Consider the following 13,203-nt stretch of genomic DNA (forward strand, 5'->3'; position numbering starts at 1 on the left):
TCATAGGTTACTGCCACGCTGAAAGCCTGTTCTAGCGTCAGGTCCTTTTCCGAAAGTAGTCGTTTCTGGGTTCCTTCACTCTGGAGCCCGCAGACAAACTTATCCCTTAAGGTATCTGCCAGTCCTGCTCTGAACTGGCAGTGCTTCGATAACTTGCGTAGTTCCGTAAGATAGTCAGCATTGCTGTCATCTTTGTGCTGGTTTATTTTATGGAACTTGAATCTTTCTGCTATCAGCAGCGGTGTAGGGTTTAGATGTTCCTGTAAGATATTAACAATCTCTTCAAAACTTTTCTCCATTGGTTTAGCTGGAGTAATTAAATTCCGCAATAGGCCGTACGTTCTCGCGCCCATCAAATTTAATAATACCGACGCCTTCTTTCCATCAGCCACCTCATTTGCCTTGCAGTACACTTCAATTCTTTCCACATACGTGGTCCAGTCTTCTACCTCGTTGTCGAAAGCAGTGATACTGCCACTTTTCGGCATCTTGGGCGATTTAAAATGGCGCCTCCCGCGCTTTTCCTTCTTCCCCAATGGATTAAAATGGCACCTCCCGCGCTTTTCCTTCTTCCCCAATGGAATGAAATGGCGCCTCCCGCGCTTTTCCTTCTTTCCCTTGCTGCCAACGCTGCTCCTAGCGTTCTAAAGGGTAATGGCGGCGCCCCGCGGCTTCGGCGTGTCTCTCTTTCCTTCCCGTTTTATTTTCTCTACGCTGCCCGGTTCTTGAGCATCGACTGTGCCCTGTGCGCTCCACACTCTCTCTCTCTTTTCCTCCCGACGACGCTGCACGGTCCCTTTGCAGAGCCGCTCGATCGAGCTCTAGCCTGCCGCAGTCCGGAAGGGTCAGCGCACTACCTGCTATCAGCACGATTTGCTGGAACACCTTGACTGGGGAGCCAAGCCCAGCTCTCCACAGCCTCCCCTGCGATTCTCTGAACTCCAATGGATCACTGTGCGGTTGCCCGCGGTTGACGCCCGTTGCTCTGACTTCGACCTCCAAGAAACTTCTTTTCAGGGAAGGTTCCCCGTGAGGTGATGCAGTACTGCAGGTGAGTTCAAACCTGCTCGTCGCCAGTGTAGTGTCCGCGTATCAATAACACACGGACTGCAGGAGAACAATAATAACAGGTGTTTACTGAACAGAGGGTATGCTGAAACTGAAAGTACAGAAGCCTGCTACGGCTTTATATACAGGTGTGGTCACTGCCGGTACTACAGTATAAAATCAGTTCTCTCTTAAAGGTACATACACACCTCCCATCGTTGAATAGCCCTTACTGTATGCAAAGTGTGGAATGTGCGTGTGTGTTTGATGAAAGGGCCATAGGTGTTGGATGAGTGTTGGGCATTGGGGCTTTTAAGACCCTCTGGCCATAGAGTGAGGTTGAGATGGAGGGATGTAGATGTTTAAAAAAAAAGCCACTCACCCTGATGACCCGAGTGAGGCCATTGAACTTTTTTCTACATTGAATATGGGTCCTGGGCACCATGCTCCTTGAGGAAACGCTCTGAGTCACCTCCCTCCACACTCTTCTGTACTCATGTGGCAAAAGCCTCCTGCCACTCTCTGAGCACAGCATAGATCTTCTGCACTCCACCGCGCCAACCAGAGCCTCCAAGGCCCGCTCGCTGAAGCACTGTGCTCGCTCCCTGGCCCTATCCAAAGTCCTTGGCTGGAAGATTTAGGCACAGGTCTGTCCAGGCCAAGATTCAAGGCTCCAATGAGCAGGGTTTGGCTGGAGAGCAAGATCGACCCTCCCCTTTTAAGAACTGACCAGCGCTCTGCGGTAGCGCCTCGCTCCTCGGCCTTAGCGCCTTAAGAGAGGTGTGTAGCACCTGATTTAGCGCTCCAATCACCTCCAGGGGCGATAAAAGCCAAGTTTGCTGTCGGAGGCGATAATTAACGCCATGCGCTAAATTTTGCACACGGCCGATAATGGCGCCCCAAATGGGGCGATACTGAACTTTTCCCCCATAGAGTTGTCCACTGCCTCCACATTTTGTTCATCAACTTAAATGTCTTGTGTCGCAGCGTTTGTGCTGACACTCTGGACTTTTGTCTTTAGCCAAGAAACCAGTTGCCTATGGGTGGCTGCTGCACATTAAAAGCTCTCTGATGCATCTCTAAGAGCGTTCGTGCCCTGACCAAGAAGTGCAACATCATCCGTGTAGTCTAGCTCAGAAAAAGAGGTCTGATCGATGGTAATGACGATGTTTGCAGAGGTCCGGTCGAGCAGCCAGCCATTAGATGTTTTTATATTGTTTGTGACTCACAAGTAGAAAGAGGCTCTACCTTACAACAACAATAACAACAACAACTCGTATTTATATAGCACCTTTCATGTAGTAAAACATCACAAGGCGCTTCACAGGAACGTTATCAAATGTAATTTGACACTGAGCCACATAAGGAGATATTCGGGCAGATTACCAAAAGTTTGGTCAAAGAGGTAGGGTTTAAAGGAGGAAAGAGAAGTAAAGAGGCGGAGAGGTTTAGGGAGGGAATTCCAGGGCTTATGGCTTCGTCAGCTGAAGGCACGGCCACCAATGGTGGAGCGATTAAAATCTGGGATGCGCAAGAGGCCAGAATTGGAGGAGCGCAGATATCTCAGAGGGTTGTAGGGCTGGAGGTGGTTACAGAGATAGGAAAGAGCAAAACCATGGAGGGATCTGTAAACAAGGGCTGTGATTTCCCCTACCTCATCAGGTCCATGGCGGGCGATGCCAGTGGCAAGTCCCGACCCCACTGCTGGCTCCAGCCCGCTGTGTAGAATGATTTTATGTTGATTGGGCTTGTTAAGCCCACCCAGCGCGTTTCCTGGTCAATTGAAGGAAGCGGGCGTGATGATGACATTTGATGTCGTGTCATCAGCCGGTTTCCTTAAAGGGACCATGCACAAATATTTTTTGACAGTTCTGCTGTCAGTGTTCTACAGCATTGAGATGCTGCAAACACTGACAATCACTGCACAGGTGTGCACGGCTGCACCCAAGATCTCCCATGACTCTCTCTATATGCTTATGGAGGAAGTCACAGCACGCAGGGAAGTTCTCTTCCCTTCCAATGGGTGGAAGAGACCTCCCCAGGACACCAACACAGCCTGGTTACCCATTGCACAGGAGGGCACAAGCAGGGATATTGTCAGGAGGACCAGGCTGCAGTGGCGCAAGCCTTTCAATGATCACAGTAGATCACGAAACATTACTGCAAAGCCACACTCAACCTCATCCTGCTGTGCCACTCATCACATTCCCATCACTCTGCCTTCCCTTCCCGACTCCTGCACATCCTTACTCACACCAATTTATCTTGCACCTCCACCCATCCCCCTCTATCTATATTATCACATTCCCATCTCACTAGCCACCCCTCACATTCACCCTCATCCTAGTCCAATTATATCAACTAACAACACACAAGGGTAGGCACTTATGTGTTTTAGCCAATGTTCATGTGAAATTTCTGTTAATGTGTTGTCAAACATTGAAACCTTTATTTTGAACACTTTGCGTTCTTGGACAGATCTGTGTGTACCTTTGGAAGGTTTAGTGAGTTGCAGTGAATGGTGAGACATAACGGTACCACCCGCAATGGTGATGAGTGTGAAAGGAATGGCTTGGGCATTGCAGGGATGCTTTATGGTGTTGGTGTGGGGTGGTGCCAACCTGGCGCATCATGTGGCAGCCAAGATATAGAGCATCAAGTGAAGTAAATCTGGCCATGGTGAGGCCATCCCTGGCGTCCCGGACAGCAATGTGGTCGGGTGCTGATGCCCTGTGTCCTGTGCAGCATCAGTTGATTGCAGAGAAGGTTGGTATTGTTGTTAGTGCTGCTGGTGTGCCTGGTGTTGGGGCTGATTGTGGTGGAATTCTGAGGACCAAGGTAAGATAGTTTCAAGGGCACCAATGCTGATGTAATAGATGGCAGGTGAGGTTGAGATGACAGAAGCGATCTGTCAATGTTCCAATGAGATGACACTGGATATAGAGAGTTTACTCCAAACACTTGCAAGCTGCATAAAGCTCAATCTGTCTTCCAAATGCAGTAAGCAACAGCTTCGGAGCTGGTAAAGTGAACAGCTGTGAGATGGGAGCTTTTATAGCACATTTGCAGCTATCAAGTAATGAGGTGATTCCATGGTCATACAACTCCCAACCTCCTTACATGACGTGACCCCCGAGCAGCGTGGACCCCGTGGGCAACCTCATAAAATGTAGCGGGGAGCTCAAAATACTTCTTAATGGGCTGTTAACAAGGTCATAATGACCTGAATTGCGTCCCCCGCCACTGTGTGGCAGGTCTGTGCAGCGCTGACAGACCTGACATCTGGGAAAGGCGCATGGCGGTGGGTTGACAGCGGGGTCTCGACCCGCTGTCAAAAAATTATTTTCTCACCTGATCCACCACCAAACGTGCCCGCTGACCCCTCGGAAAATTCCCCCCAAGGATGAGAATTTTAAAATCGAGGCGTTGCTCAACCGAGAGCCAGTGTAGGCCAGCAAGCACAGGGTGATGGGTTAACAGGACTTGGTGCGAGTTAGGATACGGGCAGCAGAGTTTTGGATGAGCTTAAGTTTACGGAGGGTGGAAGATGGGAGGCCAGCCAGGAGTGCACTGGAATAGTCAAGTCTAGAGGTGACAAAGGCTTGGATGAGGGTTTCAGCAGCAGATGAGCTGAGGCAGGGGAGGAGACAGGCGATGTTACTGAAGTGGAAATAGGCGGTCTTAGTGATGGCGGGATATGTGGTCGGAAGCTCATCGCGGGGTTAAATACGACACCAAGGTTGCGAACAATCTGGTTAGGCCTCAGACAGTTGCCAGGGAGAGGGATTGAGTCGGTGGCTAGGGAACAGAGTCGGTGGCTAGGGAACAGAGTTTGTGGCGGGGACCAAAGATAATGGCTTTGGTCTTCCCAATATTTAGTTGGAGGAAATTTCTGCTCATCCTGTACTCGATGTTGGGCAAGCAGTCTGACAATTTAGAGGCAGTGGAGGTTTGAGAGAGGTGGTGGTCAGGTAAAGATAAATGTCGTCAGTATACATGTGGAACCTGATTTTGTGTTTTCGGATGATGTCGCCGAGGGGCAGCATGTAGATGAGAAATAGGAGGGGACCAAGAATAGATCCTTGGGGAACTCCAGAGGTATTGGTGCGGGAGTGGGAAGAGAAGCCATTGCAGGTGATTCTCTGGCTACAACTGGATAGATAAGAATGGAAGCAGACGAGGGCAGTCCCACCCAGCTGGATGATGGAGGAGAGGCATTGGAGGAGGATGGTGTGGTCAACCGTGGCAAAGGCTGCAGACCGGGCGAGAAGGATGAGGAGGGATAGTTTACCACATTCACAGTCACAGAACATGTCATTTGGAATTTGTTAAGAGCCATTTCGGTACTGTTCAACCCCCACGTTCAACCTCTTCAAGACTCAGGAAAAGTTGGGTCCCAAGGCAGAATCGGAAAAATGGAGTCCATCTAATGTGCCATCAGCAGCATGGGTACCACACACACTGAATACCTGGGTACCATGGGTTTACAGTGTGCACCACACACACTGAATACCTGGGTACCATGGGTTTACAGTGTGCACCACACACACTGAATACCTGGGTACCACGGGTTTACAGTGTGCACCACACACACTGAATACCTGGGTACCATGGGTTTACAGTGTGCACCACACACACTGAATACCTGGGTACCATGGGTTTACAATGTGCACCACACACACTGAATACCTGGGTACCATGGGTTTACAGTGTGCACCACACACACTAAATACCTGGGTACCATGGGTTTACAGTGTGCACCACACACACTGAATACCTGGGTACCACGGGTTTACAGTGTGCACCACACACACTGAATACCTGGGTACCACGGGTTTACAGTGTGCACCACACACACTGAATACCTGGGTACCACGGGTTTACAGTGTGCACCACACACACTGAATACCTGGGTACCAGGGGTTTACAGTGTGCACCACACACACTGAATACCTGGGTACCAGGGGTTTACAGTGTGCACCACACACACTGAATACCTGGGTACCATGGGTTTACAGTGTGCACCACACACACTGAATACCTGGGTACCACGGGTTTACAATGTGCACCACACACACTGAATACCTGGGTACCAGGGGTTTACAGTGTGCACCACACACACTGAATACCTGGGTACCACGGGTTTACAGTGTGCACCACACACACTGAATACCTGGGTACCAGGGGTTTACAATGTGCACCACACACACTGAATACCTGGGTACCATGGGTTTACAGTGTGCACCACACACACTGAATACCTGGGTACCATGGGTTTACAGTGTGCACCACACACACTGAATACCTGGGTACCATGGGTTTACAGTGTGCACCACACACACTGAATACCTGGGTACCATGGGTTTACAGTGTGCACCACACACACTGAATACCTGGGTACCACGGGTTTACAATGTGCACCACACACACTGAATACCTGGGTACCAGGGGTTTACAGTGTGCACCACACACACTGAATACCTGGGTACCAGGGGTTTACAGTGTGCACCACACACACTGAATACCTGGGTACCAGGGGTTTACAATGTGCACCACACACACTGAATACCTGGGTACCAGGGGTTTACAGTGTGCACCACACACACTGAATACCTGGGTACCACGGGTTTACAGTGTGCACCACACACACTGAATACCTGGGTACCAGGGGTTTACAGTGTGCACCACACACACTGAATACCTGGGTACCAGGGGTTTACAGTGTGCACCACACACACTGAATACCTGGGTACCATGGGTTTACAGTGTGCACCACACACACTGAATACCTGGGTACCATGGGTTTACAGTGTGCACCACACACACTGAATACCTGGGTACCAGGGGTTTACAGTGTGCACCACACACACTGAATACCTGGGTACCAGGGGTTTACAGTGTGCACCACACACACTGAATACCTGGGTACCATGGGTTTACAGTGTGCACCACACACACTGAATACCTGGGTACCACGGGTTTACAGTGTGCACCACACACACTGAATACCTGGGTACCACGGGTTTACAGTGTGCACCACACACACTGAATACCTGGGTACCACGGGTTTACAGTGTGCACCACACACACTGAATACCTGGGTACCAGGGGTTTACAATGTGCACCACACACACTGAATACCTGGGTACCACGGGTTTACAGTGTGCACCACACACACTGAATACCTGGGTACCACGGGTTTACAGTGTGCACCACACACACTGAATACCTGGGTACCAGGGGTTTACAATGTGCACCACACACACTGAATACCTGGGTACCAGGGGTTTACAGTGTGCACCACACACACTGAATACCTGGGTACCACGGGTTTACAGTGTGCACCACACACACTGAATACCTGGGTACCAGGGGTTTACAATGTGCACCACACACACTGAATACCTGGGTACCAGGGGTTTACAATGTGCACCACACACACTGAATACCTGGGTACCACGGGTTTACAGTGTGCACCACACACACTGAATACCTGGGTACCAGGGGTTTACAGTGTGCACCACACACACTGAATACCTGGGTACCATGGGTTTACAGTGTGCACCACACACACTGAATACCTGGGTACCACGGGTTTACAGTGTGCACCACACACACTGAATACCTGGGTACCACGGGTTTACAGTGTGCACCACACACACTGAATACCTGGGTACCAGGGGTTTACAGTGTGCACCACACACACTGAATACCTGGGTACCAGGGGTTTACAATGTGCACCACACACACTGAATACCTGGGTACCACGGGTTTACAGTGTGCACCACACACACTGAATACCTGGGTACCAGGGGTTTACAGTGTGCACCACACACACTGAATACCTGGGTACCAGGGGTTTACAATGTGCACCACACACACTGAATACCTGGGTACCACGGGTTTACAGTGTGCACCACACACACTGAATACCTGGGTACCAGGGGTTTACAGTGTGCACCACACACACTGAATACCTGGGTACCAGGGGTTTACAGTGTGCACCACACACACTGAATACCTGGGTACCATGGGTTTACAGTGTGCACCACACACACTGAATACCTGGGTACCATGGGTTTACAGTGTGCACCACACACACTGAATACCTGGGTACCACGGGTTTACAATGTGCACCACACACACTGAATACCTGGGTACCACGGGTTTACAGTGTGCACCACACACACTGAATACCTGGGTACCAGGGGTTTACAGTGTGCACCACACACACTGAATACCTGGGTACCATGGGTTTACAGTGTGCACCACACACACTGAATACCTGGGTACCACGGGTTTACAGTGTGCACCACACACACTGAATACCTGGGTACCAGGGGTTTACAGTGTGCACCACACACACTGAATACCTGGGTACCAGGGGTTTACAGTGTGCACCACACACACTGAATACCTGGGTACCAGGGGTTTACAGTGTGCACCACACACACTGAATACCTGGGTACCAGGGGTTTACAGTGTGCACCACACACACTGAATACCTGGGTACCACGGGTTTACAGTGTGCACCACACACACTGAATACCTGGGTACCAGGGGTTTACAGTGTGCACCACACACACTGAATACCTGGGTACCAGGGGTTTACAGTGTGCACCACACACACTGAATACCTGGGTACCAGGGGTTTACAGTGTGCACCACACACACTGAATACCTGGGTACCAGGGGTTTACAGTGTGCACCACACACACTGAATACCTGGGTACCAGGGGTTTACAGTGTGCACCACACACACTGAATACCTGGGTACCAGGGGTTTACAGTGTGCACCACACACACTGAATACCTGGGTACCAGGGGTTTACAGTGTGCACCACACACACTGAATACCTGGGTACCACGGGTTTACAGTGTGCACCACACACACTGAATACCTGGGTACCAGGGGTTTACAGTGTGCACCACACACACTGAATACCTGGGTACCAGGGGTTTACAGTGTGCACCACACACACTGAATACCTGGGTACCAGGGGTTTACAGTGTGCACCACACACACTGAATACCTGGGTACCAGGGGTTTACAGTGTGCACCACACACACTGAATACCTGGGTACCACGGGTTTACAGTGTGCACCACACACACTGAATACCTGGGTACCACGGGTTTACAGTGTGCACCACACACACTGAATACCTGGGTACCAGGGGTTTACAGTGTGCACCACACACACTGAATACCTGGGTACCACGGGTTTACAGTGTGCACAACACACACTGAATACCTGGGTACCACGGGTTTACAGTGTGCACCACACACACTGAATACCTGGGTACCAGGGGTTTACAGTGTGCACCACACACACTGAATACCTGGGTACCAGGGGTTTACAGTGTGCACCACACACACTGAATACCTGGGTACCAGGGGTTTACAGTGTGCACCACACACACTGAATACCTGGGTACCATGGGTTTACAGTGTGCACCACACACACTGAATACCTGGGTACCATGGGTTTACAGTGTGCACCACACACACTGAATACCTGGGTACCATGGGTTTACAGTGTGCACCACACACACTGAATACCTGGGTACCAGGGGTTTACAGTGTGCACCACACACACTGAATACCTGGGTACCATGGGTTTACAGTGTGCACCACACACACTGAATACCTGGGTACCATGGGTTTACAGTGTGCACCACACACACTGAATACCTGGGTACCATGGGTTTACAGTGTGCACCACACACACTGAATACCTGGGTACCACGGGTTTACAGTGTGCACCACACACACTGAATACCTGGGTACCAGGGGTTTACAGTGTGCACCACACACACTGAATACCTGGGTACCATGGGTTTACAGTGTGCACAACACACACTGAATACCTGGGTACCAGGGGTTTACAGTGTGCACCACACACACTGAATACCTGGGTACCAGGGGTTTACAGTGTGCACCACACACACTGAATACCTGGGTACCAGGGGTTTACAGTGTGCACCACACACACTGAATACCTGGGTACCAGGGGTTTACAGTGTGCACAACACACACTGAATACCTGGGTACCAGGGGTTTACAGTGTGCACCACACACACTGAATACCTGGGTACCATGGGTTTACAGTGTGCACCACACACACTGAATACCTGGGTACCACGGGTTTACAGTGTGCACCACACACACTGAATACCTGGGTACCACGGGTTTACAGTGTGCACCACACACACTGAATACCTGGGTACCACGGGTTTACAGTGTGCACCACACACACTGAATACCTGGGTACCACGGGTTTACAGTGTGCACCACACACACTGAATACCTGGGTACCAGGGGTTTACAGTGTGCACAACACACACTGAATACCTGGGTACCATGGGTTTACAGTGTGCACCACACACACTGAATACCTGGGTACCACGGGTTTACAGTGTGCACCACACACACTGAATACCTGGGTACCAGGGGTTTACAGTGTGCACCACACACACTGAATACCTGGGTACCAGGGGTTTACAGTGTGCACCACACACACTGAATACCTGGGTACCATGGGTTTACAGTGTGCACCACACACACTGAATACCTGGGTACCACGGGTTTACAGTGTGCACCACACACACTGAATACCTGGGTACCACGGGTTTACAGTGTGCACCACACACACTGAATACCTGGGTACCAGGGGTTTACAGTGTGCACCACACACACTGAATACCTGGGTACCATGGGTTTACAGTGTGCACCACACACACTGAATACCTGGGTACCATGGGTTTACAGTGTGCACCACACACACTGAATACCTGGGTACCAGGGTTTACAGTGTGCACCACACACACTGAATACCTGGGTACCAGGGGTTTACAGTGTGCACCACACACACTGAATACCTGGGTACCATGGGTTTACAGTGTGCACCACACACACTGAATACCTGGGTACCATGGGTTTACAGTGTGCACCACACACACTGAATACCTGGGTACCAGGGGTTTACAGTGTGCACCACACACACTGAATACCTGGGTACCAGGGGTTTACAGTGTGCACCACACACACTGAATACCTGGGTACCAGGGGTTTACAGTGTGCACCACACACACTGAATACCTGGGTACCAGGGGTTTACAGTGTGCACCACACACACTGAATACCTGGGTACCACGGGTTTACAGTGTGCACAACACACACTGAATACCTGGGTACCAGGGGTTTACAGTGTGCACCACACACACTGAATACCTGGGTACCAGGGGTTTACAGTGTGCACCACACACACTGAATACCTGGGTACCAGGGGTTTACAGTGTGCACCACACACACTGAATACCTGGGTACCAGGGGTTTACAGTGTGCACCACACACACTGAATACCTGGGTACCAGGGGTTTACAGTGTGCACCACACACACTGAATACCTGGGTACCAGGGGTTTACAGTGTGCACCACACACACTGAATACCTGGGTACCAGGGGTTTACAGTGTGCACCACACACACTGAATACCTGGGTACCATGGGTTTACAGTGTGCACCACACACACTGAATACCTGGGTACCATGGGTTTACAGTGTGCACCACACACACTGAATACCTGGGTACCAGGGGTTTACAGTGTGCACCACACACACTGAATACCTGGGTACCATGGGTTTACAATGTGCACCACACACACTGAATACCTGGGTACCATGGGTTTACAGTGTGCACCACACACACTGAATACCTGGGTACCACGGGTTTACAGTGTGCACCACACACACTGAATACCTGGGTACCAGGGGTTTACAGTGTGCACCACACACACTGAATACCTGGGTACCAGGGGTTTACAGTGTACACCACACACACTGAATACCTGGGTACCATGGGTTTACAGTGTGCACAACACACACTGAATACCTGGGTACCAGGGGTTTACAGTGTGCACCACACACACTGAATACCTGGGTACCATGGGTTTACAGTGTGCACCACACACACTGAATACCTGGGTACCATGGGTTTACAGTGTGCACCACACACACTGAATACCTGGGTACCAGGGGTTTACAGTGTGCACCACACACACTGAATACCTGGGTACCAGGGGTTTACAGTGTGCACCACACACACTGAATACCTGGGTACCAGGGGTTTACAGTGTGCACCACACACACTGAATACCTGGGTACCACGGGTTTACAGTGTGCACCACACACACTGAATACCTGGGTACCAGGGGTTTACAGTGTGCACCACACACACTGAATACCTGGGTACCAGGGGTTTACAGTGTGCACCACACACACTGAATACCTGGGTACCATGGGTTTACAGTGTGCACCACACACACTGAATACCTGGGTACCAGGGGTTTACAATGTGCACCACACACACTGAATACCTGGGTACCACGGGTTTACAGTGTGCACCACACACACTGAATACCTGGGTACCACGGGTTTACAGTGTGCACCACACACACTGAATACCTGGGTACCAGGGGTTTACAATGTGCACCACACACACTGAATACCTGGGTACCACGGGTTTACAGTGTACACCACACACACTGAATACCTGGGTACCACGGGTTTACAGTGTGCACCACACACACTGAATACCTGGGTACCAGGGGTTTACAGTGTGCACCACACACACTGAATACCTGGGTACCAGGGGTTTACAGTGTGCACCACACACACTGAATACCTGGGTACCATGGGTTTACAATGTGCACCACACACACTGAATACCTGGGTACCACGGGTTTACAGTGTGCACCACACACACTGAATACCTGTTGTAAATACTTCTGACTGAGAAAAGTTGTTCCAAGCCAAATTACAAATAACAATATTTAAGAAAAGATATACTTGCTCTCGAGGCGGTTCAGAGAAGGTTCACTCGGTTGATTCCGGAGATGAGGGGGTTGGCGTATGAGGAAAGGTTGAGTAGGTTGGGACTCTACTCATTGGAGTTCAGAAGAATGAGAGGCGACCTTATCGAAACATATAAGATTGTGAGGGGCCTTGATCGGGCGGATGCGGGGAGGATGTTTCCACTGATGGGTGAGACTAGAACTAGGGGGCATAATCTAAGAATAAGGGGCTGCGCTTTCAAAACTGAGATGAGGAGAAACTTCTTCACTCAGAGGGTAGTAAATCTATGGAATTTGCTACCC

This window comes from Somniosus microcephalus, chromosome 3, assembly GCF_052327205.1.
Source record: "Somniosus microcephalus isolate GS21.2 chromosome 3, FLI_Smic_1.0, whole genome shotgun sequence".
NCBI lineage: Eukaryota > Metazoa > Chordata > Chondrichthyes > Squaliformes > Somniosidae > Somniosus > Somniosus microcephalus.